At 42.4% G+C, this 27,366-nt stretch overlaps 1 protein-coding gene across 2 annotated transcripts in view; it reads right to left on the reverse strand.

Moving 5' to 3' along the window:
- STK38L (serine/threonine kinase 38 like) overlaps nucleotides 1-25,995 on the reverse strand; it is a 73,992-nt gene extending 47,997 nt beyond the window's left edge. The window contains exon 1 of one of the 2 annotated variants that reach the window (XM_054719195.1): nucleotides 25,977-25,995. The gene's annotated coding sequence lies outside the window, so the exon portion shown is untranslated. Of the gene's footprint in view, nucleotides 1-25,750; nucleotides 25,824-25,976 lie in introns of those variants that run through there. The other variant, XM_054719194.1, reaches the window with a different exon arrangement.
- Between the last annotated feature and the right edge of the window lie 1,371 nt (nucleotides 25,996-27,366).

The raw sequence follows: 27,366 nt of genomic DNA on the forward strand, positions 1-27,366 counted from the left end.
TGCTCAACCTAAGGTTATACATGCACTGAAACAATAAAAGTCCTAAATCCAGGATAATGGTTATTTCTGGGGAGGGCGGGAAAGGAAGAACCAGAAAGGCTTCTCAAACTCTATCTGTAATATTAGTTTTGTGACTTAAATAAAATCCGAGACAAATACTGTAAAATATTAACATTTGTGCATCAGACACATAAATGTTCATTATACTTTTCTCTTTAACTCTCTGTATGTTTGTAATAATTCATAATAAAACCTGCAACAATAAGTTTTATAATATAATCTTAAGAAAATAAAATGACAAAGATCCGAGGAATCTTTGTCTTTTAAAGGTTTCTTATAATTTTGTTAAGACTACTTAACTTTATACATAGAGTATCTCGCTTTCTACTAACAACTATCTATTTTCCTTACTAATATAATCACCATCTCTTTTCCCCCCCTTACACTTCCATCTAACAGAATTGAAATAAAAAAGCACAACTCTCTCTGGAGCATACAGAGAAAGGAAGCTCAGTGAGATGGGCTCAGTGAAGTGGGGTTCTGGGGAGCAGCTTCCAGAGGGAGGGGAGAGCACTGGACAGAAGACCAGTGCCCAGTGGGAGAGGCAGCCAGGTCTTCTATCAGACTTCATTATTTTGTTTGAAGCATCATGACTATCTATGCTTCAAAGAGACCCCTTTTAAAAGATCAAAATTATATCCCACACATACTAAAATATTTCTGGATGAAATAACGTAACACCAAGGATGTGCTACAAAATAATATAGCTGAAACAAGACTGGTCATGGTTTGATAGCTTATTTAAGCTGGTACATTGGAACACTTTATACTATCCTACTTAATTCTGTGTATATTTAATTTTTTCTATAATAAAATTATTTTCAACCCCAAACTACAATAAATGATTCAACCATCATCACATTAAAAGTCCTGCCTCATTTCAATCTGCTAGTCCTATTCATGACAAGAGGATCAGGTAGCCAGGCCAGGGTTAGTCATGCTGCTACCACTAATCAACTATGTGCCTTGGTCTGACTTAGTCTCTTTCGTTTTGAGTCTATGCATCTGAAAAGATGAAATGGTTAGATGAGATGATATCAAAGTCCCCATTTAACTACAACATTATTATTAGAATTATAAAACACAGTTATTGTATAATACAGTTAAGAACTGCAAATATTACTGATAACAGACTACGGCCACATGTGAATATATTTAATCCCTCATTTATTTATTTATTTGACATACATTTAGGGAATGTTTACTATGTGCCAAGCAGTGTTACATGTAGCTAGAATACAAAATTAAATGATAGAATTCTGCCTTCAAGATCCAATCTAATCATGGAAGATACATGTTTAACCACATGAAAACAATACAATGCAAGGGATAATGACAGAAATAAGGGAGTTGAAAATACCAAAAGGCTTCCATTTTCATATGCAGACAGTGAAAGAAAATATCAGGCGATGAGAATGGATAGGAAAGTAGGGATCAGATTGAGCACTATGAATGTGATGCCAAGGAATTTGGATGGTATCTTGAAAAGTGATAAGGAAGGCATTTTAAAGATTCTAAGCCTGGAAATGATGAGATGCAATTTACATTTTAGATGAATTTCTGCAACAAGAACTTGGATTTGGTGGTGGCTGGCAGTGTTTGAAGGACAGAGGAGAGAAACAAAGGAGAAAAGGGAGGTTTATCTAGTAGTTAGGATACCTAAAATGATCCAGCAGGATATGATGAGGGCTGGAATCAAGGCATTATTAGTGGAGGTTCCTGAGATACTGTTAAAGCAGCACCTTGGGTTCTGGATTAGGAAGAGGAAAGTACACTGAGTTACATGAATAAATGGTTGTTAATGTACAATAATCAGTTCCTTCTTCAAAGATAAATAAAGCAAAGATTTTAGAAATGCAGATTTTAGGTACTCTGCTATATTCCCTCATTTTTCAAGATAATATAGAAATAATAGCATGGAATGATAGCATCTACTCATCATCATTACAGCTTCAAACACAGTGCCTAGCAAAGAGTGGGTGCTTAATAAATGTGGGTTATGCCCTGGTCAGTGTGGCTCAGTTGACTGAGTACCATCCCATGCACCAAAAGGTCGCGGGTTTAATTCCCGGTAAGGGCACATGCCTGAGTTGTGGGCTCGATCCTCAGTAGGGGGAGTACAGGAGGCAGCTGATCCATGTTTTTCTCTCACATGGATGCTTCTCTCTCTCCTTCCCTCTAAGATCAATAAAAACCTATTAAAAGAACAATAAATGTGTGTTGTGTTTAATGTGATAAGTTAATAAACAAATGAAACCAACAGTGCCACATGGTGCGGGAGGTTAACTCCCTGCTCACTGGCCATATTAGCAATGACTTGATAAAAAGCACAAGTAAAAGTAAGGAAAGATGAAAATTCTTTATCAGGTGATTTTATGCCCCTCTGCAATTTTTCCCTTTAGCCTTCCAGGTTTTTAAACTATTATGTCTTAAAACAATGAAGCAGATGGTTGAATTCTTGTTATTAAGAGTTAGACTACTTCTCATATGTAGTCTATAAGATAGTTTTTTTATAAATGATATAGTACCTTTTATCTTAGCCCCAAAAAGGGCACTTCTAAGAGAAGTATTAGAAATGCTCAGTCAGTCTCAGGTAGTCACAAAACCATAAGACTTTTGTCCCAATTTTTACAAAACAACAGCAATATTTTTCCCTTAAAACTATTATCTTCATTTGAATAAAGAGGAAAAGTAAAGCACATAAAGTTAGATAATCTAGACAATGTCCTGTTATTAATGACTATTAGTCTGAAATTAGGAAATTCTGCCTATCTTTTAATTATTACCTCCTTACTCTGTCAGGTTTTCTCAGCAGTGAGCCTATGGTACTAAACATCAAAACCTTGAAATCTGATCATTTGATTTTATACCCATAACTTTATAAAATGGTAATACCATCCCAAATGTTATTGACAACAGCAATACAGGGTGTGGCAAAAGTAGATTTACAGTTGTGAGTATGCGAAACACAGAGTATTCTTGTATTATTAATTACTAGAGGCCCATTGCAGGAAGATTCCTGCAAGATAGGGTTTCCTGCGGGGGTCTCCGCCACCCCGCCTGCTTCCCTCCCATCTCCACCACCCCGCCTGCTTCCCTCCCATCTCCACCGCCCCACCTGCTTCCCTCCCATCTCCGCCGCCCCACCTGCTTCCCTCCCTTCTCCACCACCCCGCCTGCTTCCCTCCCTTCTCCGCCACCCCGCCTGCTTCCCTCCCATCTCCGCCACCCCGCCTGCTTCCCTCCCATCTCCGCCGCCCCACCTGCTTCCCTCCCATCTCCACCACCCCGCCTGCTTCCCTCCCATCTCCGCCGCCCCACCTGCTTCCCTCCCATCTCCACCGCCCCGCTTGCTTCTCCGCAGCTTCACTCCCTTCTGTAGTGCTTGGCTTCCTTCTACGCTGTCTTCAGTCTTCACTCTGCACCTGGGTATGCAAATTAACTGCCATCTTGGTCTGGCTAATTTGCATACTCGCTCCTGATTGGCTGGTGGGCATGGTTTGTGGGCATAGCAGAGGCATGGTCAATTTGCATGTTTCTCTTTTATTAGATAGGATTGTATTATTCTCCATACAAACAACTGTAAACCTACTTTTGTCCTACTCTGTATATAATCTATAATAATAAAAGTGTAATATGCTAATTAGACCAGACAGCCTCCCAAACATCCTTCCTTCCAGACAAAGCTGCAGTGGGGCGGGGGTGAAGCAGAGGCAGCGGGCGGGGGTCATGGCCAAGGCCCTTGAACAAATTTCGTGCATCGGGCCTCTAGTTCATAATAATTAACAAAACATTGATCATGTGCCAGGTAATATGCTTAACACTTTATACATATTACCTCATTTGATTTTTATTTTTGTATTAACCCTAAGAAGTGGTACATAAAGTATTGCCATTCTACAGTACAAAAAGATGGGGGGGGGGGTAGAGAAAATGTGTATCTTGTCCAATGACATACAACCAAAATAAGCCTGTCAGACTCAGTAGGCTAGGACTCTTCACACCTATGTAGTATTGCCTCTCCTAAACCATATGAGGTATGTGGGCAGGTATTATTATCTCTACTTTAAAAATCCGAGGCTCAGAAAATTGACAACACTTGCATAAGGTCACACACTTAGAAATGGAGCCAGCATCAGGCTCCTACTTCAGGGCCTCTACCCCTCTACCTCCAATACTGGACCTGTTCAATGAAACAAATCATAACCACTCCACAGGAATTAGCAAAGAATGAAGTCCCACCCTTGTTTTAAAAAAATCAAACACCAAATGGCTTTGTCAACATAGCATGAAGGTCATGAGGTTCTAAAAAATGAGCTAATAAAGTTTCTTTCTTGACACATCAAGGCCACCTTTAACTCAAGTCATAAAAGGAGCTAATTTAGAAAATAATGCTTTTCAGATTTCTGATGTGTGCTTTTGTTTTCCCAATATTTATGTGTTTCTTTTAGAGTCCACATTCACTGCCAAAGTTTTCAGTACTTATCTGAGACTTGGGTAAAGGTTAAAGAGCAATTTTGTGTCCCCAACCCATAGAGAAAACAATGTCTACAATTAATCCTCACAGACTCTACTGCCAAATAGCAAGCAGGTGCATTATTTCTCGGATGCATTGTGTGTGTGCCCGGGCAGTGGAGAGGGGTGAAAGAGGGTAGAGAGAAACATTAAAAACAAGCCACATTTGGGGGACTCATTTCTTCTAAGGGCCTTACATCTTCTAAGGCATTTGGCGGCTGACAAGATGATCCTGCCCTTGAATACAAGGAAGTTGCACCCAGTCTCACAAAGCCCAGCTTCAATCACTCCAAACAGAAGTCTGGACTTCCCTCCAAGACAAATATGGAATTCAATCTGTGTGATGCCTTGAATGCAGCGAATTAATTTGCAATCCTTTATTATGACCATACATGGGAGGGAAAAGAGCTACCTCGTTAGTCCCTCCTTAAGGGGGAAGAGAGAGGGGGGAAAAAACATATCATTTAAATCCCATAGCAAAGTTTTCAAACTTTTCCAGTAAGATACACACCCTAGTTGAGTCATCAGCATAATACTCTACAAGTGTATCACCTCAATACTAACTACCTTTCCAATACATGACTGTTCTAATGCTGTGTTAATTCTATTCAGTGTGGTTAAGAAGCTATAACTTGTTTTATTCTTTTCCTTTAGTCATTTAACGCTATAATTTTTAGAGTAAATGCACTGCCCTTAATTCACTTAGGTACTTAATCTATAGCTAAATGAATAAAGAAACCACAGCTGAGCAAAAATTATACCTGAAAATAGCCAAAGCACTGAGGCAACCTAAAGAAAACTGTTTCATGAATCAATGAGAATGTTCTAAATCCAAAATTAAAATTATTAGGAAGAAAATTCTTTGAAACTAAAGTTAATATGTGGACATTTTTCAAATATGTTTAGCTATTTATCAGCTAGTTGTATAAGAGTTGTATACCACAGTCTTTTAGGAAGGGTCTATCTCAACTGAATAGTAACTATCCAGCTTGAAGATCAGTTGGAACCCTCCTCTGTGGTATTTTAAAAACCATCTCCACTGACTACTATCCAAATATTTGTATATGGCATATGGGATACTGAATAAAAGGCGATGAATTTCCTGAAATCTTTCATAGGCCATGATCCACTCCCAAAGATCCAAAGCTGTTCATAATGTTAGCTTGATACACTAGGCAACTCCAGCTCTAAGCTTTTCCTACCTTAAAAGTACTAGATCCCACCCACCACATTGAAAATGTGTTTCCCATTCTTTCCCCATCATATTAAAAACAAAACGAAACAAAACAAAAACAGAGTTTTAGGTGAACTCTTTTCCTGAAGCTAAAAATGAATGAATACTTCTTTGGATACCAAGTTGATAATGAATCTACTTCTAAGACTCTGAACTGGACTGCCTGAGTTTGAATTCCCGATTCCACTCTTGCTAACTGTGTGATCTTAGAGAAGTTAATTAATCTGTCTAAGCCTTGATATTCTCATCAATCAAAGGGATTCTTATGAGTTAATAAAAATTTAGAACAGTACCTGACACACAATAAGTGGTCAATTTAAAGAAACAATTATTGTTATTATCATTGCTATCAACACTGTTGTTAATTTGAAAATTATACTGTTAGCTTGTCCCTCTGCCATTCCTCCAGAATGTGGAAAAATCTATCAAAAGTTAATTAGATCTCTGCACTACTCCTAATTAAAGAAAATGATACTTTGATAGTTTGGTCACCAAATTACACATTTTAATGAACTTAAGTATGTGATTTAACATCATAAGGACTCAACTATAATAGCAGTTTAGGATTCATTTGAATCTCTTATGGGCAACTGTTACAGATTTCAGTCCCTAAGTTATGAGTATTAAACTTTGGAAATCATGAAACTAAAAATAATCACAATACATTTGGAGAGACAGATGCATCTACCACTAGGCTACAACATAGAAAATAAAACTAATTTGAACAGGGGATTAAATGGGTTCATTTTTCCTGGGATTAAAAAACACACACATCAGCAGCCACAACAAGAAATAATGAAGATTGAAAAGTTATATGTTATGAAATATAACATATGCAAAATGAATATGCCATAGTTATTACTATGTTTTTAAGCTTTTGTATAAAATGTCCCTGGGTCCGGGTGAGACCATGCGTCCCTGGATCCGGATGAGGCCTAGTGCACCTAGGCCCGGGTGAGCCCAAGTGGCCCTGGGTCGGGGAGAGGCCAAGCGTCCCTGGGTCCGGGTGAGACCATGTGTCCCTGGATCCGGGTGAGGCCTCGTGCACCTAGGCCCGGGTGAGCCCAAGTGGCCCTGGGTCTGGGAGAGGCCAAGCGTCCCTGGGTCCGGGTGAGACCATGTGTCCCTGGATCCGGGTGAGGCCTCGTGCACCTAGGCCCGGGTGAGCCCAAGTGGCCCTGGGTCTGGGAGAGGCCAAGCGTCCCTGGGTCCGGGTGAGACCATGTGTCCCTGGATCCGGGTGAGGCCTCGTGCACCTAGGCCCGGGTGAGCCCAAGTGGCCCTGGGTCTGGGAGAGGCCAAGCGTCCCTGGGTCCGGGTGAGACCATGTGTCCCTGGATCCGGATGAGGCCTCGTGCGCCTAGGCCCGGGTGAGCCCAAGTGGCCCTGGGTCTGGGAGAGGCCAAGCGTCCCTGGGTCCGGGTGAGACCATGCGTCCCTGGATCCGGATGAGGCCTCGTGCGCCTAGGCCCGGGTGAGCCCAAGAGGCCCTGGGTCTGGGAGAGGCCAAGCGTCCCTGGGTCCGGGTGAGACCATGTGTCCCTGGATCCGGGTGAGGCCTCGTGCACCTAGGCCCGGGTGAGCCCAAGTGGCCCTGGGTCTGGGAGAGGCCAAGCGTCCCTGGGTCCGGGTGAGACCATGTGTCCCTGGATCCGGGTGAGGCCTCGTGCACCTAGGCCCGGGTGAGCCCAAGTGGCCCTGGGTCTGGGAGAGGCCAAGCGTCCCTGGGTCCGGGTGAGACCATGTGTCCCTGGATCCGGGTGAGGCCTCGTGCACCTAGGCCCGGGTGAGCCCAAGTGGCCCTGGGTCTGGGAGAGGCCAAGCGTCCCCGGGTCCGGGTGAGACCATGCGTCCCAGGATCCGGGTGAGGCCTCGTGCACCTAGGCCCGGGTGAGCCCAAGTGGCCCTGGGTCTGGGAGAGGCCAAGCGTCCCTGGGTCCGGGTGAGACCATGTGTCCCTGGATCCGGATGAGGCCTCGTGCACCTAGGCCCGGGTGAGCCCAAGAGGCCCTGGGTCTGGGAGAGGCCAAGCGTCCCTGGGTCCGGGTGAGACCATGTGTCCCTGGATCCGGATGAGGCCTCGTGCACCTAGGCCCGGGTGAGCCCAAGTGGCCCTGGGTCTGGGAGAGGCCAAGCGTCCCTGGGTCCGGGTGAGACCATGCGTCCCTGGATCCGGATGAGGCCTCGTGCGCCTAGGCCCGGGTGAGCCCAAGAGGCCCTGGGTCTGGGAGAGGCCAAGCGTCCCTGGGTCCGGGTGAGACCATGTGTCCCTGGATCCGGGTGAGGCCTCGTGCACCTAGGCCCGGGTGAGCCCAAGTGGCCCTGGGTCTGGGAGAGGCCAAGCGTCCCTGGGTCCGGGTGAGACCATGTGTCCCTGGATCCGGGTGAGGCCTCGTGCACCTAGGCCCGGGTGAGCCCAAGTGGCCCTGGGCCTGGGAGAGGCCAAGCGTCCCTGGGTCCGGGTGAGACCATGTGTCCCTGGATCCGGGTGAGGCCTCGTGCACCTAGGCCCGGGTGAGCCCAAGTGGCCCTGGGTCTGGGAGAGGCCAAGCGTCCCTGGGTCCGGGTGAGACCATGCGTCCCTGGATCCGGATGAGGCCTCGTGCACCTAGGCCCGGGTGAGCCCAAGTGGCCCTGGGTCTGGGAGAGGCCAAGCGTCCCTGGGTCCGGGAGAGACCATGTGTCCCTGGATCCAGGTGAGTCCTTGTGCAACTAAGCCCGGGTGAGGCCACGTGCCCCTGGGTCTGGGAGAGGCCAAGTGTCCTTGGGTACGGGTGAAGCCAGATCCTGGGTCCGGGTGAGGCCGTGCACCCCTGGATCCATCCGGGTGAGGCTGGGTCCCAGGCCCGGGTGAGACCACACGCCCCTTGGATATGGGTGAGGCCACGTGCCCCTTAGTCCAGGTGACGCCGTGCCCCTGGGATCGGCCGAGACCAAACCAGAGGGAGTCAGACCTCCATTACCACCATTTTTCCACCATCCAGAGCTGAGGGGTCAGTGCTGACATGTACACATAAGGAACTACTGGACATCGAAATTGGGTCTCAAAAGAACTGTTGGTCCAGGGGGAAGCTCGCTACAGATTGATTCATTTGCCTGTCAGCATAAATATTATTGCTCGTCTCACATTCAGTTCTCATTAGTATATATCTAGTGACATTTGATCTCGTTCATCTAGAGGAAATGATGAACAACATAGACAGGAACAAGAACAGAACCAGAAGCAAGGAGGCATCGATCGGACTATCGGGCCTCAGAGGGAGGATACGGGAGGGTAGGGGGAGGGTGGGGGGAGGGGGAGAGTTCAACCAAAGGACCTGTATGCATGCATATAAGCCTATCAACGGTTAAGTTCAACAGGGGATTGGGGCATGCGTGGGGAGAGGGGTGGGATGGGAATGGGGGGATGAGGACAAATATGTGACACCTTAATCAAAAAGAAATTAAAAAAAAAAAATAAAACCTTATCTACACATATTAAAATACTAAGGTAAAAAACACATTATTATCATAGAAGAAAAAATAACCACAAATAGCACATTTGCAACACCTAAAAACAAAGAGTTAAATACCAGTACAACAGTAATACAGAATTAACAGCTATGTTTATTTGGATCTTACTATGTATCAGGCACTGTTCTAAACAACATAAAGTGTCCTATCTTCATAAAGAATTTCTATGAATCAATACAAAAAAAAAACACACACAAACAAAATTTGAAATGAGCAAAAATCCCAAATAGAAATTTCAAAGAAAGCACAAACGATCCATAAACAAAATTAAAGATGCTCAACTATAATTCTATTCAGAGAAATGAAAATTAAAACCCTAATGAGACATGATTTCACATACCCAGATAGGTTAAAACATAAAAAGCTGTCAATATCTAGTTTTGTTGAGGAACAATAGTAACTCTTACTCACTGCTGGTGAAGGTATAAATTGTACAATTGCTTTGGACAACAGTTTGATACTACTCAGTAAATTGCACATCCACATCCTCAATGCCCAAGCAATTCTGCTCTAGGTATCTACCATAAGAATAAGCCTGCACATGTGGAATAGGGGGCAGTGCTTAACAAAGTCACTGAAGCATTGTTCCTACAGACAAAACAAACAAACAAACAAATAGGAAGCAACACAAATGACCACCAACAAAAGTGGAATAATATATATATTGTGGTATATTCCTATAACTGAAAACCTACACAGCAGTGAAAAAGAACAAAATACCACTACATGGATAAACTCAGAAACAAAGCTGAAAAAAAAGCAAGTCCTAGTATATATTACATACTGTATGATTCCCTTTAACCTTTTGCACTCAGATGTCGAGTGTGACGGTTATTGAATGTATCAATAATTTGAAATATTAAAAAATCCAAATAAATAAGTTTGTATGAAAAGAAACTCCAGTTTTTTATTCTACTGCCATGCTTTGTAAAATCTGGGGTATTTAAAAAATTAAATCCCGAGTAGAATAAAGGAATCGAGAAAAAAGCAAGCGAGTGCAAAGGGTTACCAATGTAACCCCAATAAATTCAATAAAAATAAATAAAAATTTTAAAAAGAAATAACATCGAATCAATGGGATATATTCCTAGGTGATAAAACTAGTATAAGTAAAACAAGAGAATGCTTACTATAAAATTAAAGACAGTCATTACCACTAGGAGGAGGAAGGGCACACAGGGAGCTGCTGGGACATTGGTAAAGTTCTATTTCTTTTTTATTATTATTAACTAGAGGCCCAGTACATGAAAATTCATGCACTGGAGGGGGGTCTCTCAGCCCAGCCTGCCCCCTCTCACAGTCCGAGAGCCCTCAGGGGTGGGAGGCGACCAGGCGATCAGGGGAAGGTGACGCCCCCATCACACCTCTGCTGCTGCCACTGCCTGCAGCACAAGCCTTGGCTGGCCCAGGTTACCTGAGCCTCGGGCAGGCCCTGGGCGGCTGGGCAGCAGCCATCCGAGGCTTGCCTGCGCCTCAGGCCTACCCTGGGCGGCTCAGGGGCTGAGGGGACTGGGGGACTCCAGAAGCAGGCCTGTGGAGTGGCTGGACCCACCTGGGAGCAGGCCCAGCCGTGCCACACACCTGCCACCCTGGCGGGGCTGAGGGGACTGTGTGCCACCATCTTGTGGGCGTGGCAGTCAATTAGCATATTCCCTCCTTATTGGCTGTGGGCGCCACCATCTTTGAGGGCGTGACGGTCAACTAGCATATTCCCTCTTTATTAGATATGATCCTCACCTGAGGACATGCTTAGAGAGAGGAAGGGAGAGATATAGGTAGGTAAATAGGTAGGTAGATAGATAGACAGACATCAACTGGTTGCTTTCCATATGTGCCCCAACCAGGGATCGAACCTGCAACCCAAGTATGTGCCCTAACTAGGAAATGAACTGGAAACCTCTCAGTACCTAGGATGACACTCAACTAATTGAGCCATACCAGCTAGGGCTGGGAAACATTTTATAACACAGAGGCCATATTCAACCAAACACTGCACCCAAGACTGATGTGAGAGCAGGAGAGAGATACTCCAGTAAAAGGTACTCAGATATCTAAGTCTTCAGTAGCTGACCTATCCAAGACAAACCCTGGACAGTTGAGAACAAGACCCACAATCAAAAAGAACCCTTTATGAAATAAGTGATCATTCTATGTGTTGTATGAACATAGACACAGCTTTATTGTGATTCCCTTGGGGGCAAAACAGGATCTACACTAATAAAAGAGAAACATGCAAAATGACCGTACCTCTGCTACGCCCACCAGGCAATCAGGAGTGAGTATGCAAATTAACCCAACCAAGATGGCGGACAGCCATGGAGCAAGCAGGAGGCTTGGGTTTCCCCAGCAATGGAGGAAGCCAAGCTTCCTGGCCTGCCCTGGCCTCTGCTCAAGGCTACAAAGTTTCAATTATAGAAGATAAATAAATCCCAACAAAAATGGCTGCAGCCACGGAGAAAGCAGGAGACTTGGGTTTCCCCGGCGATGGAGGAAGTCAAGCTTCCTGGCCTGCCCTGGCCTCTGCTCAAGGCTACAAAGTTTCAATTATAGAAGATAAATAAATCCCAGATATCAGGGCCTCCACTTGGGTCACCGGGGGGCATGGCTGGCCTGCAAACCATCACAAGTCCCTCGCCCAGGCCACCCCACACCCCAAGGGAACCCCCACCCTGATCCAGGACACTCTTCAGGGCAAACCAGCCAGCCCTCACCCATGCACCAGGCCTCTATCCTATCTAATAAAAGAGTAATATGCAAATTGACCGTCACTCCAACACACAATATGTCTGCCCCTATGTGGACACAAGATGGCCGCCACAAGATGGCCAGCAGGGAAGGGCAGTTGGGAGGTACCAGGCCTGCAGGGGAGAGCAGTTGGGGGTAACCAGGCCTGCAGGGGAGGGCAGTTGGTGGGGGACCAGGCCTGCAGGGGAGGGCAGTTAGGGGCAATTAGGCTGGCATCGGAGCAGTTAGGCATCAACCAGGCTGGCAGGGGAGTGATTAGGGGGTGATCAGGCTGGCAGGCAGAAGCGGTTAGGGGCAATCAGGAAGGCAGGCAGGCGAGCAGTTGGGAGCCAGCAGTCCTGGATTGTGAGAGGGATGTCCCAGATTGGAGAGGGTGCAGGCTGGGCTGAGGGACACCACCACCCCCCCAACCCGTGCATGAATTTCGTGCACCAGGCCTCTAGTGTAGGCATAAAGTGCAACAGAAAGATCTAGATGGAATATAAAGAAATATTTCTACAGCTTTCAGGGTCATGGTAGACTAATAAACAGAGGGTCTTATTTGATTTAGGCAGAGCAATAGAAGCCTCCATCACAAAAACCTGTTTTAAATCAGATCTTTCAGTTAAAAGATTTTTCCGCTAGTCTTCCCTTAATAAAATTAGAAATTCTCTAATTTTCTACTGACATTTTCTCCAGGTACAATGAATCTGTGAACCTGATATAAAAATTCTTCAAAATATGCTTTTATTTCCATAGGAAAGTAAGATGATAATGCTCTCTGAAAGAAAATATACACACTGCACATTTATTTTTAAAATTGCTTATGATTAGACCACTATCCTCTTGGAAACTAATTTCTGGGTGGCAATGAAATACCCTCTTAAGGAAAAAGTTGTCAGACACAATGTGTTTGTATCTTAAATATGTTAAAATATTATTTTAAAAGAGTCAAACATCTGTCTATCCATGGCACCACAAAGATTCAGATTGAAAAAAGTGGTACTGCCACTGATTTCTACCAGGTGAAGGCTAGCATGCTGTCTTCTTTAGAGGGTTCTTGACAGAGTGATATTCATTACCTTGCTGATTAACCACAACCCAGGCTCAATCTGAAGCCTTACAGCAATTTGATTTTATCAGCATCAATAAGGTAGCTCCACCTTTTAGAAGCAAACAAAAATTAATCAAATTTCAACAGAAATCAGAATATAAGTTTATTAATATAGAATGAAAAATATAACTGTGACAGAAGCAAGGATGCCTGCTCATGGATACCTGACCAATACTTTAATTACAGCCAGATTTATATGGATAGCCCAATTATAATCAGAAGGTTCCTCGGTATGCCTGGAATTCAAAATTAAGGAAGTAAGAAGAACTGAATATTTAATGGTCTTGTTTCATTCTCTCAATAATTGTTGTTATTTTTGTGGGGTTTTGAAAATAAATACTTTTTTAACTGATTTTTAGAGAGAAGAGAAGGAAGAGGGAGAGAGAGAAACATGGATCAGCTGCCTCCTGCACATCCCCTACTGGGAATCGAGCCCGAAAGCCAGGCATGTGCTCTGCCTGGGAATCAAACCAGCAACCTTTTGGTGCAAAGGACAACACTCATCCAAGTGAGCCACACCAGCCAGGGCCTATAATTGTTTTTTTTGTTTTTAATTAAGCAACTACTATGTCCAGGCACTCTTCTAGGTGCTAGGGATATAGAGATCACTCATTACAGAGAGCTCATATCTAAGCAACAGCTAAAGAGTATATATTTCACAGAAATTTACTATAATATTAAAAGCAAAAAATTCTGGAAGCAATCGAAATGTTCAAAATAGAGCTGTGATTAAATAATGATAAATCCAAATGACTTAAAAATGTAGCTCTTTATGAACAGTATTTTTAAGCAGTAATTCATGATGGGAAATTGTCATGATACAATGTTAAGTGAAAAAAGGCTATAAAAGTGTACAGAGTACATACATATATACATGCATTTCCTATCCCTTTATATACATCCAAAAGTCATCCAAGTATTGTAAATGATCACTTTTTCTTTATATCTTTTCGAATTTCCTAATTCCTAAAATAGTATTAATTGCCTTTTATCACAAAGAGGGAAAAAAAACAACCTGTCAAAGTAATTTCAATCAACACAATACCAGGAACTCTTCAGATTTATGTATTAGAAGCAATTCAGCAATACCAGTCCTTGAACCTCTGCCTTTGAATTCTGAGAGAGAGCTAATCTTTTCCTAGGCCTTTAAGGCAGCGGTCCCCAACCTTTCGGACCTCACAGACCACCAGTGGTCCACGGACCACCGGTTGGCAACAGCTGCTCCAAAGGTTTCCTTAAACCAGCGGTCGCCAACCTTTTAAACCTCGTGGACCACCGGTTGCCTACAGCTGCTTTAAGGGATACCCTACAAGAATACAACCGAGTAACACACCCTATGTTTTCATCCAACCTAGTCTCTTATTTCTAGCTGTCTGCTGAATATTCCAACTAAATGCCTTACTCACATAACTCATATTTAGTTATGTCCAAAAATAAATGCATTAACTTTTCCCTATTGCAAACCTTCTAGCAACCACATTACTGTCCATGGTAATAACCTTTCTCCCATTCAGTAAGTTTGGAAAAGAGCCTAAATTCACCTCTCCCTTTCCCATTTCCAGTTCATTAATAATTGGTGTCAAAATCTCTCTCTCAGTGCACCTTACTCTTCCTTCTTACTTCCACCACCCTGTCAGTCCAGGCCCTGGTCGCACTGTCAGTGGCATTACTGCACCAGCATTCGCGTGGGTCTTCCTGATGCCATGCTCTCCCATCTCTAAGTCACAGCTCCTTATGCAGAACTTGGAAGATGTCACCCATCGACTCAAAAACTACTAAAGCCTTCCCCTTTCTACCATCCAATCTATGCCTGGCTTTTATTAAACCCCATAATTTGGATCCACCCTAACTACTTAACTTGATTTTCCATTATACACCAGTCTCCTCCCTCATCAACCAACAGACATGCCATAATCAATCTTACCACCAAGCCTTGGGATATCTGAATTTAAAAAGAACAGTTCTTCCTTTCCCCTATATTCATATTTAAAGAACTTAATGAATTTTCCTCTTCTACATAGCTTTTCTTGATTAACCCAACCTCATTTGTTTCACTTTTCAGAATTTGTCTAGCACTTATTACGAATCTCACAATTAGGCATTTACTTCCACACTCGTTCGTGTAAGTGGATTGACTGTTATATATGTTAGTCATCTATTAAATTCCATACTTCTTGAGGACAAGAGCCATACCTTATTCTGTCCCCCACAATATTTAGCAAGAGGCAGAACTCATAGAAAGTACTCAGTATTGGATAACTGATCCAGCAAGAAATGATCAACTTCAGTCCTAGCCTCTCTTTAACATGTATGTAGTGGTTTAGGCAGGTCGAGCACCATACTAAAGGATATCATAGGAGGCTCTTAAGCACATTCTCATGAAGTCCTTTTAGGTATAATTCTGTAGTGATGACAGGGGGGTATGCCCCATGTTATTCCCAAAGTTCTAAGGAATCATACTTGGTGTTCTCTAAGTATAAACACCTTCCAACCTCCAGGAGAACAGGCACTAGGTCGTTTGAAAGAGCGCTTTGATTGGAATGAATGTCAAAGAGAACTGCATAATAAAACAAACGACCTGAATAGAGTCCTGCTTATTCATAAGTCACCAAACCTCACTGAGCCTCAGTTTAACTCAAGAGGTGCCATGCTGTTATTGTTTAAGTGAGAGTAACTGCCAACTGATGAGAAATATTTTCATATGCGCAGTTGTAGTGCCCATATTTATGAAGTTCTTTGGAGTCTTCAAAGGGCTTTCTACATACCTGATCTTTTATTATCTGACCTTTCCTAAATACAGGGTGAAATGGATACAAAGTATCATTTAAAACAGAGTTCACATATAACACATATTTCGTCATATGGTTGGTAATGAGAATGCAATTTTATCCAAACACATGTTCCCACTTATTCTTCCCTTCCCTTTCTGCCACCTTCTGCCTTATTAGGACTATCCAAAATTTATGGTTTAAGTCTTAAGGTTTTACAACATTTCAGAAATGTACCTATAATTTTCACTAATACTTACAAGTGTATCAGTTTCTGTTTCCCTTTCTGCTCAAGTCTAAAAACAGGGAAACACAGGTAGTACATACACATTTTTTTATTAAACCCAAAAATATTTTACTAAAACAAACTGTCAATTTTTGCATAACAATACACCCAGTGTATTTTTAGAAAGGATTACTGGCAGTTTGATTTAATCTTAAAATATGGCACTGGTCCCACTGGTGGCACCTGGAACAGGTGTTAGAGGAATTTGACATCTTTTAACCATATGCACTTCTCCTGCCCCCACCCTATGCCTCTCCCGCCAGTATGCAAGCCTTCTTTTTCTTTTCTTGTTCTTGTCTTTCACTTCCCTTCCTTTGGTGCCCATAAACTTTTATTATTACCACTAATGGCACTAAAGCTAACACAGCTGCCAACAAGCCTAGAAATAATACAATGGATCTAATTCTAATTGGAGTCTACAATTAACTTTTTGGTTGTCCTTAGAAAACAACTTAACCATATTCTGATTCAGTGGCCCAATCCACAAGACAGAAAAAAAAAATAAATGGCTGTAGAAAGTAAACCTATAAAATGCTTTTCAGCTCCAACAGTCTAATACAGATTATACATACAAAGTTCAGAATCATGATTTGCAGGTGCAAGTTTCTGAAGGACAAAAAAAGGTGGGACGGGGGCAAACTAGAGACAATGTCTGCCACCATTTGAAGTTAAGAGTCAAGCTAAGCTGTTAAAATACAGGAAGGGTTAAGTAGAGAAGACAGAAAGAAATCAAGGCTAGACTCAAAATTAAAGAACTTTAGCACGAGATATTATAGTCCTGGGAAATTTTTAAGGGTTCCATAAAACTTTATGGGAAAGGCACATAATTATGTTCCTACCACAATCCCCTCCCTCAGTCAAGTGCTCTTGGCACTATGCTTTAATGCTGCATTCTCCTTATACAACCCTAGCTGCTCTATACATCCATCAGAAAAAAAGGTCTTTTGTGGATTTCTTTCTCTCTGTATCTCTCTGGCTAATGGTATCCTTACCTTCTCTGCTTAATTTCACAGAAAGAAAGCAAGAGACAATTTATCACTGGCAGTATACTTGCAGGCTGGGGCGGGGGTGAGGTGTAGGGGTGGGAAACACAGCACAGGTGCTTATACTAGGATGCAAGAAACAACAGAAATACAAAAACTAAAGAGTGCTAAAGCTGGATAAAATAAGCATTTTAAAAATGGCAAATAAAAAGTTATTTTATAAAGCAAGTTCATCTATCCTATCCAGCCACATGTCCCAATCCTAAAATAATCCAGGTTCTCGTGGCTGCCTAAACAGTCTTTACATCTCTATGCTATAATGTCCTCCTGCTGCTTGTTGGCCTGAAAAAACTCCAACTCAGCCTTCAAGTCTAAGCTCTAACACTACCACCTCCAGACAAAGCTTCTTTGATTCTCCCAAACCCATGTTCCTTTCCCTTAAGCGCTCCTCACACTGCTCCTTCACTACAGCAGCAGTGTGCTAGTGCAATTACTTCTATACCTGTGAGTGTAGCTCTGTGGGAGCACCGCGTCTTTCCATCACTCCTCCATCTCCTGGTACACAGGACGTACCTCATCGGTCATCCCGTAGGTCTCAACACACATCCAAGTCTCTTTCTTCCAATCCAACCTAATTTAGAACTTCATTATCTATCTCCTAGATTATTATTTTTTTAATAATTTTTTTCAAGGATATGCTATTATTGATTTTAGAGAGAGGAAGGAAGAGAGAAACATCAATGTGAGAAACATTGATCGGTTCCACCCAGTATGTGCCCTGACTGGGGATGGAGCCCGCAACCCTCTGGTGTACAGGACAATGCTCCAACCAACTGAGCCACTGGCCAGACTCTCCTAGATTATTTAAATCAGTCTCTTCATTGGTCTTACAATTTCTGGGCCCTCTTCCCTGAAATCCATTCCACATTCATTCCTGCCACTGTAATCTTAACAAATTACAACTTTAATTAAATGTACCAGGTTGAGCAGTTGATGATGCAGAGAATGAAAAGCTGAAAAACACCTGTTCTCTAAGCTCAATGGGCTCAAATCCAATAGGACACAGAGAGAAGTAAATAATTAAGTAAATAATTTATCAGGTGTTATAGAAAATATCCAACTCATGCTAATTCCTTGGCCTGGCATGTCCTTTACTTTAAATGGTCAAACCATATTTCACTTTATATAGGAACCCTTCTTAATCTCTCCAGCCAGAAGCAATCTCTCCTTCCTCTGCTCCCACAGTGCCCTTATCACTTTCTATTTGAGTTTATGCCCCTATATTATGTCTCTTACTGGATGAAACCTTTCTAAATGGAAGGGCAATATATTTTACATGTCTCTATTTTGCCATGGCATCTAATACAGTGCCATGCAAATAGCTGATAAATGTTGAATTATGATAGCTAACCTCACTAAAGCATTATGAGTTTGTGATTCCTTTAGGATTTGCTACTATTAAGAATACCAATGGGCCAAATATATGCAATTCAAGACTGAAATTTTTCCACTCTAGCCACTAAAATAGAAAAAGTCTATTCTGTTTGGCTAGATAATAGTGGACATATGGGGAATATCCTCAACCAGATTTGAAAGATGTGTCCAAACGAAATGGACCTCTATTATAAAAACACAACAAAAGGCAACTCCCTAGTTCTACAAGCCAGGCAGCCAGCCGCTGTGACAAATACAGAAAAATTATGAAGGGCAAACATGGTGTGGTGTTTCCATAATGGGGGCAAATCAATGGGCAAATGCTTAACTAAGTAAAAATGCCCACAGCTTAGTAAAAATCAAATTCATTGAGACAAGAAAATATTTCAAAAGTGGATCATTAAATAAGATCTTTGATCTCTCAAATAACATAACTTTCCAGATGGGAATACTTAAAGCTTTTATCCATTCTTTAAAGTCTACACCCAATTTCCTGCAACAGTGCTACCATAAGATACCTCTCCTTATTAGGATCTCCAATTCTTTAATTTCACTTTTGAAATTATGTCTGTCCTACCTCCACCCCATTCTTTCACCATAATGGTTTTGGTTAAATGCAACAGTTGTGTGCAGAATGAGGTAGATAGCAACTCAACTATCATTCACAGAATCACAAGAATTAAAGACTTCTAACATTTCATGATTTAAAATGCAGCACTAAAATTTCTACTTCTCAATTTTGGCCAAAAACAAAGCTCAAAGCTCAAAATTAAAAACACCTTTTAAGAAAACGCTATGTCATAATGATATTTATCTGCTCCTAATTGGCTTGAATGAACTCAGAACATCTGATTATATCATTTATTTCAGCATTAAAATTGCTGAGGGCAAAAACTGTGTCTCATACACTAATTTTATGGAGTCCTTAGCAAGCTGCCTGTAGCAACTTTTAATCTACAGACCTGAGTTTAAGTTTGCTATTAGAATTAAGGATGTATAAAAATGCTTTATAAAACTATATAGCATAATGCAAATGTAAGGTGTTACTAGTATTATTATTACAATAAGCTCTCTCTAAGAGCAAGTCCCCCCATAGGAAATCTGAATAGAGCTGAATTATTTATGTATATTTTTTCCAAGAGAACTTAGGTTTGACATGCAAAACTGTAAATAACTCCTAAAAAAGGGAGGAAGAAGCGGGGGCGGGGCGCGGGTATAAAAGAAAAAGCAAACCTGGGTCTTAGGGATCAATTTCTAACTCTTCCACTTAACTACCTACCTATGTGACCCTGGTCACTTCACCTCACTAGACTCCAGTTTCCTCATCTGTAAGTGGGGATTAAATGAGATAACATTTATATTTATATAAAGTACTTAGCACTATGTCTGCTACATAGTAAGTAATAAGTAAATGGTTACTGTTACTGATTAAATTAATGTTAAACCCATACCCTAACTGATGACATTCAAGAAGAAAAAGGAGCCAAGAACATGTCAGAATGGAAGCTGATATACAGAGATCTAAGTTTATATATTACTGTAGGGAGACAAAGTTTGAGAAACATAGATTACACAATGCATTTTCATATAAATGTGCAAATTACTTACTGTGTCTCCAGGATTGCTGAAGAATCTAGAGAACTGAAGCCAATATCTCCAAGTCATAAAAGCAGAATAGCAATGACTGTATGGAAGGAGAACAGGACCAAAACATCAAAATAAAAACTTTAAAATGTGCTTATTGATGTATACAGAAGCTTCTTTGTTTTCATACTTTCAATTTTCTAAGTTTTCACAGAATGAAAGCTAGGCCCCACAGCAAAGGCACAACAACTTGCTTGCAAAAAATAGATGGTATTAACAATCATGCACAGCCACTTAAGTTTCTGCTATCTTGTCCTTTATTCTGGGCACATTGTTGTATTTGTGGTTGATTTTGAGGTATTAAACATTATTAACTCCATCATATTAGGTAACTGAAAACAGTAAAAGTGTTCCAAAATTAGGAAGAATAGAATCCTCTCCTGAATCAGAGGTAGAGAGAGCAAATAATTGTAAAAGGTAAGAAAACAGTGGATACTGCCTGTGCATATGAGATCAGAGTCTTATATACTGTAACACGAAAAATCCATACCGGTGGAATCAATAAGATTCAGCAAAAGACAAGGAAAACAGAAAACCTTCTGCATGTGTGGCCAGAGAATCAACATCATTTCGGGGTGTCAACTGGTCAATGTTAATTCAGGGGATAGCAAGGAGCTTATTTAAGAATTTAAAAGCTGAGGATAATACAAGTGCTGCTATCATAAGCTACAAAGTGCCAAAGTTTGAGGCCCTTTTGAATTTACACAACACCAGTGTGAATGGTCAGGTTCACTACATGACATGTAACTGCTAAGGTCTTCCCTAAGACTTATGCAGAGACTATCTACGAGGGGGGCTACCTGTCTCAGTGGATTTTCAATGTAGACAAAACTAGTCTATTATGGGAAAGGAAGCCCCCCAAATCTCTGTCAGTGAAAAGGTGAGAGTATGTCTGGTATGTTTGTTTGTTTGTTTGTTACTAAGAATAACTGTTCAAAACCAAACTTGTACTTACAGGAACATAACTTTGTTATAACAAACTACAGTTGACTTATAAACATCTCCATGAAATTACCAGCTTAGATACTGATAATTTTGCCAATCGGGGGTTGGTAAATGAAAATAATATACTATCACCTATTAATTTAAACTGTTTATTAAAAAAAATCTTTTAAAAGTTTTTGTTTTGCCACTTTTACCTTATAACAGTAACATAAATATATGGGCTTTATATCCTGACTTTAGTTCTGCTACTTTTCCCAGTAGGTTTTGAGCTCATCAACCATAAATTATCCTGCTGTGGGAGTTTACTAGAACTACCCCATTCAGACAAGAGAGAGCAGTTATTATATTCGTTCACAGAGACTGTGCCTCTGGAGTTCCACTTAAAACTGAGTCACTCAGGGCACTGACAAAGGAGTTGAAGGGTCCGAATCTTGCTGGATAGGGAAGAACAGGCAGTACCCCTACCACTGCCTAGATATATTTTGTTTCCTAATCTTTAAATCCACTTGAGTTTATTGTGATGCCAATATTCAGATAACCAATAACAAATGTGAACTATTCCTGAAATTTCATAAATAAAATCAATTGGACTATTCATTCAACAAAGCAGTATTTACTGAGTAGGCCTATGCTAGGCACAGTGTATTTCTATAGCACATTTTGTTTCACAATCCCAAAAAAGCTTTCAAAGTTGCCTTAAAATAAAGTATCAGTGATTGAATGTCTCTCATTTTATACATGTAAAACACTCTATTCAAAATCCTGATTCAGGCATTATAAATTTAGCTGTTTGTGGAAATAAAAACTAAAAGGGTTAGACTGGCATTCGATCATTAAATTCCAACTTCACAATTTAATCCAAAAAATACCCAGTGCCAAGTGATTTTTAAAAATTACAAGACAAATTATATGATTCAGAAATTCCATTAGGCAAAGGAGTTAATATAGTTATAACTTCTTATTTCTAAATCCTTATAGGTATGCTACTAGGTACGAAGTCAAATTTATCAGAAGTCCCACTCAGTGGTTACCTTTAAGTTGCACAAAGAGCAACTTCCAAAAATTGATTAAATATCTAACATGCCAAAAACAATTTATTTACTGGGTTTACATTATTTTGGAGCTCTGTCTAAGAAATGGATCCCTAAATTTAGGTGCCAGAAAAATATATTTTCCCAAATCAATTACTGAAACTAGAGACCTAAGAAAGATCATCAAGAATGGGAGAGAAAATAAGGAGAGTGAATAAGCACAGGGATCCTATATAATCAAAGGCTAATATGCAAGTTGTCTCCTCGGGAGTTTGACAAATCAAACTCCCAGGAGTTCGACTGCTCGCTATAATGTGCGTTGACCACCAGGGGGTGGTGCGGAACAAAGGAAGGCCACAGCTAGCAGCTGGCAGCCAGCAGTGGGGGGGGGGGGGGGGGGGTAGGGGGAAGGAAGTCCGGGATCAACCCTGATCGCTGGCCAGGCCTAGGGACCCTACCCGTGTACGAATTTCATGCACCGGGCCTCTAGTACAGGTATAAACTGGAATGCCTGGGTTGCAATCCTTGTTCTACCATTTTCTAGTTATCTGACCTTGGTACCTCGTTACCCCATCTGCAAAATGGGAATAATACAAATATCTACTCCATATTGTTGTTGTATGGCTTAAACCCAGGTAAATTACTTCATGTAAGGGTTTATTAGCAAGTAGCATTACCTAAAGTGCTTGCTTATTATGATTATCATATGACTCAATCATCCAAATCATCTACACAAATGCCTTGCCCTACTCAGAGCCTTCCTTAACTAGCCTAGTGGAATTTAATACCTCCCTCATTGACTTCTCCACAATATGCATTGTGTTTCATAGTTGTTTGGGTAAAATTCCCTCCAACTAGATTATATCTCCTTGAAGATAGAGACCACATCTGAGTACAATGGGCAGCAAATATTGCTCATTGTTGCCCTTCATTTCTCTCTCTAAAGGTTCTGAATAATAATACCCTGCTAATCAGCAAACCTTTACCTGGAGACAGGAGCTTTATGCAACCAGTGAACTTAAATATTAATCATGCTTTAATAAATAGTCTCTTAAGACTTAAACAAAAACTTGGGAGGAGGGGGAAAGGAGGCAAGAAGGATTCACTTAATATTTTTATACTGGTCAAGAATATCTTTTAAAATTAATTTATTTTTAAAATTTTCTTATGCTTTAAAAGCTTACTTTCATTATCTCATTCAAAAAGCCCATGATGCTTTTAATATAAAAATACAGTAGCATAATTTCTGCATATGTCATGTCTAACCTAATCATAACTTGCCCATCTGCTGATTTGCATGTAATCATGGGATGCTGGATGACAATATGCTTGCTTGATTCACCCTACACTATTTATGTAAAATAAAATAATTTAAGCTTAACATCAAGATGTACATCTTTCTGGCTTTGATTTCTGCTCTCTTTTCCCTCTTAACAATGTGCCATTTACACACACACACACACACACACACACACACGCACACACACACACACACACACACACACACACGCCTTCAATTTATCTAGGATTACCTGAGAAAGCACCTTCTAAAGTATCCAACTTTGGTAACACAATGACGTGTTGCACTTACTTAGCGAGAAGAGAACTTTCCTGAAAACAAATGGCAGAACTGAACCCAGTGCTTTGTTACCAATTTCAACAAAGTACGATTTTTCCTTTTGAAATTAATTTTTCAGCATAAAAACTGCTGAGGACACCTATTTACCTGCACAAATATTCCTAGTCTTGATTCTTTTCATTTGAGTCTCAACTTTAAAACAAATGCAAAAGCAAAAGGCTAAAGAATAATTGCACCCACTTAACATAGTTTTTCTAATTTTTTCATTCCGCAGTGGCAGTGCTTTTCCAAGGAATACCAAAAGTTCACCCTATTTGTTTCTCATTCTAAACACATCCCAACCCAGGGGAAACATTATCGGCCATCTTAATAAGAAGAATGGAAAGTGCAAAGCTAAGACCCATCAAACCAAACATTTTTTTATTCATTGCACTCCTTTTCAGATCAGAATTTTTCACACGGAAGCACTGGGAACCTATACAATGACAAATGTCATCATAATTTAATAACATTTTAAACTAACTTCCCTCCCCTCAAGTAGTCACAAGGCTGGCTAATTCACATACAATACCTCTCAGCTACTGGGTAGAGCGTAAAATAAACGTAATTGTTTTATGTATCCTGAGGTATATAAAGAAAAGCAAATCAAACACCAAGAGGTTTCCAGTGTCTTACATGCACATACATATATGACGGAGACAATGAACTTTCCAAGACCTTCACTGGATACATAAAATGGCTTTAAGTCACAGACCCTGCCTTTAAGGTAGGGAGACCTGGCAAGTTGAAGCCTCCACTCCACCCCAACCGCCCAAGGACAAGGTGTCTCCCTGGCCAGTCCCCATCTCACAACCAGGAGTCATACACTAAAACCACGTTGTTCCCTCGGATTTTAGCCGTCGTAAAGCTAATACTCAGGACTCTTCCTGAGCAATTGCCTTCTCCCAAAACTGATCAAAAGTTACGTGACATAGACAAGAGCGCTGGTTCTGCATTTCATCTCGTGAAGAACAGAATCACACTTTTGGACAAGCCACCACGACTTCCAGCGGCACCCCCAGCTCCACACAACCCCCCCCCCCGCCCCGTTTCTTTTTATATCTCCCCCCTAAACGACACCCCGAAAAGCGATCCACAAAAGTAGCCGCAGTACACGGGAGGCTCCTGGTTTGGGGGAAAATAAAAGTTTGCTCTTTGGCTGTCAACCTGACAACTTTCTAGAGGTGAAAACGTCTCCTACTCGATCGGGGACCACCTTTTTGACTCGCATACCAAACAACAACCCCTCGTCTGTCCGGGACGGGAAAGGTGCAAAAAAAAAAAAAAAGGAGAAAACGATGCGGGAAGGAGGGTCTGCGGGGCCAGCGGTGGGGACGGCTTCTGAGCCCGGCCGCGCGCGCTCCGCGCTCCTGGGAGCGGGGCGACTTTGCCGGGTCTGAGGCATGGTTAGCAATCTGACGCATCAGTTTTTAGGAATGGTACCCAAAGAGCCCCCCACGAGGTAGGCGCCGCGCCTAGAACCCTTCCTCTCGGGGACACCGGCCGGAGGGCACCGGCCGGGCGAGCGGAGGGGCAGCCGGAGAGGGGCCACCACGATTGTTATTGTTTACGAAGCCCAGGCAGGACCGGGAGCCGGGCGCTCGAGGGCCGAGGAGTGGAAGGGTGAGAGGAGCCGGGGAGGACAAAGATGCCTTCCCAGGCTCGAGGCTGCCTCTCCGGACACACGGGGCCGGTATCACCCCGGGGATCAAGAGGGCCAAGGCCGTCGCTAGAGCTTCCCCGGAGACATGACCAGCCCCGAAATGAGCCCGGCTTTCCCTGGACACCCTAAGACACACAAGACCGCTCCCTCCAGCGCGCCGAGTGAGGGCAGGTGCGGCGGCCCGGCCCCCCTCGCAGCCCCGGCATCCGCGCACTCACCTGTCTCCGGTGGCGCCAGCGGCCGGCTCAGCCTCCGCACGGACCTCAGCCGGCCCCGCGCCCGTCCGCTCCCTCCTGCCGGCTCCGCCCTCGCCCCGCCCCCGGGAGGTGGGCCTGGCGGCCGCGCCGAAATCTCGAAGCGGCCCCCCTGAACTCTCGCGAGCCCTCCCCTCCTCGGCGTCTAGGTGGCGAGGCTGTTGCCACTCGGCCCTGACGTCACACGCACCACAGCCGGAAGTAGCCTTCTGTCGTCAGCGATGGCCTCCAGCCCCACCCGTCTGCTCCGGGTGAATTTCTGATTGGCCGCGGAGGGGTTGACTGGAGAGTCAGCACTTGCCTCCCTCGTCCACCTCGCTTCATTTCTCTCTTCTCTACCCAGAGCTGGTTCAGGTCTCTCTGGAGAGTGGCCCAGTGTGTGGTCACATCAGTCACCTGTCCTGGATGTGGTCAGAGTTTTTTCCAAGACTTCACAATGCATTTGCACAATGCAATGCAAAGAGTGTTAGAAATAGGGGCTGGAAAAAAAGAAAGAAGGAAAGAAAGAGGGGCTGAGGGATACATCTCCACAAAGCCACACATTTTTCAGATTAGGAAAATAGGATCAACCAAGATGGATTGGCTGGCCAAGTCGTTTTCAGTCAGTAGCTATGGGATCCACCGAGGTTCCCTGATTCTTCTATTTCATCATGGCTCAATTCCAGAGACCTGAGAGGGGGTCAGATTTGGAAAAGCCACAAAATATTTGGTGGCAAACATGAAAATTTTGCCTGCGTTATCTTGGAAAATCTAAAATAACTGACAATGCTGACCTATTTTTTCATTAGGATCAGAGAACTAGAGGAAAATCACCTCCCTGTAGTATGGTGTAGAAGTGATGGCTTTGGGAAGATGAGGCATTGGAATTTTAGGAGAAAACTTATTGGAAAAAACAAGAGAATAGTTCCCAATTATCGTTGACACATTTATCTTAATCTGAATACTGGAGATTTTATAAAAGACCTTAGCTTTTAGACTACTAAGATAATATAAAAAGCTGATACTGTACTTGCAAAAAATATAAATAAGAGATTATCTTTAGTTTCACCAAGAGCAGGTGACCCTGCAAAAGACTTAGTGAATCCCTAACTGGTTTGGCTCAGTGGATAGAGCGTTGGCCTGCAGACTGAAGGGTCTCAAGTTCGATTCCGGTCAAGGGCATGTACCTTTGTTTCGGGCACATCCCCAGTAGGAGGTGTGCAGGAGGCAGCTGATCAATGTTTCTCTCTCATTGATGTTTCTATCCCTCTCTCATCCTCTCTGTAAAAAATCAATAAAATATATGTTTTTAAAAAAAGACTTAGTGAAGAATCATGATATCACTTCTCTCTCTCTCTCTCTCTTTTTTTTTTTTTTTACACTCATACATAGCTAGGTAGCTATACATTATGTTTTTTGTATTGTATTCTTGGGGAAATCAGTTCCACCTATATCATCTGATCATTTGGAGGCTCAAATGGCAATTGCCTTATACAACCATAAGGAGGCTTAATAGTGATCAAACATGCTTGACAGAGACTTGTACACCTCCCTCCGTGTGTGTGTGCATATACTAATACAGTGGGTAGGATTGAGAACAG

The sequence above is a fragment of the Eptesicus fuscus genome, chromosome 7 (genome assembly GCF_027574615.1).
Source record: "Eptesicus fuscus isolate TK198812 chromosome 7, DD_ASM_mEF_20220401, whole genome shotgun sequence".
Taxonomy (NCBI): Eukaryota; Metazoa; Chordata; class Mammalia; order Chiroptera; family Vespertilionidae; genus Eptesicus; species Eptesicus fuscus.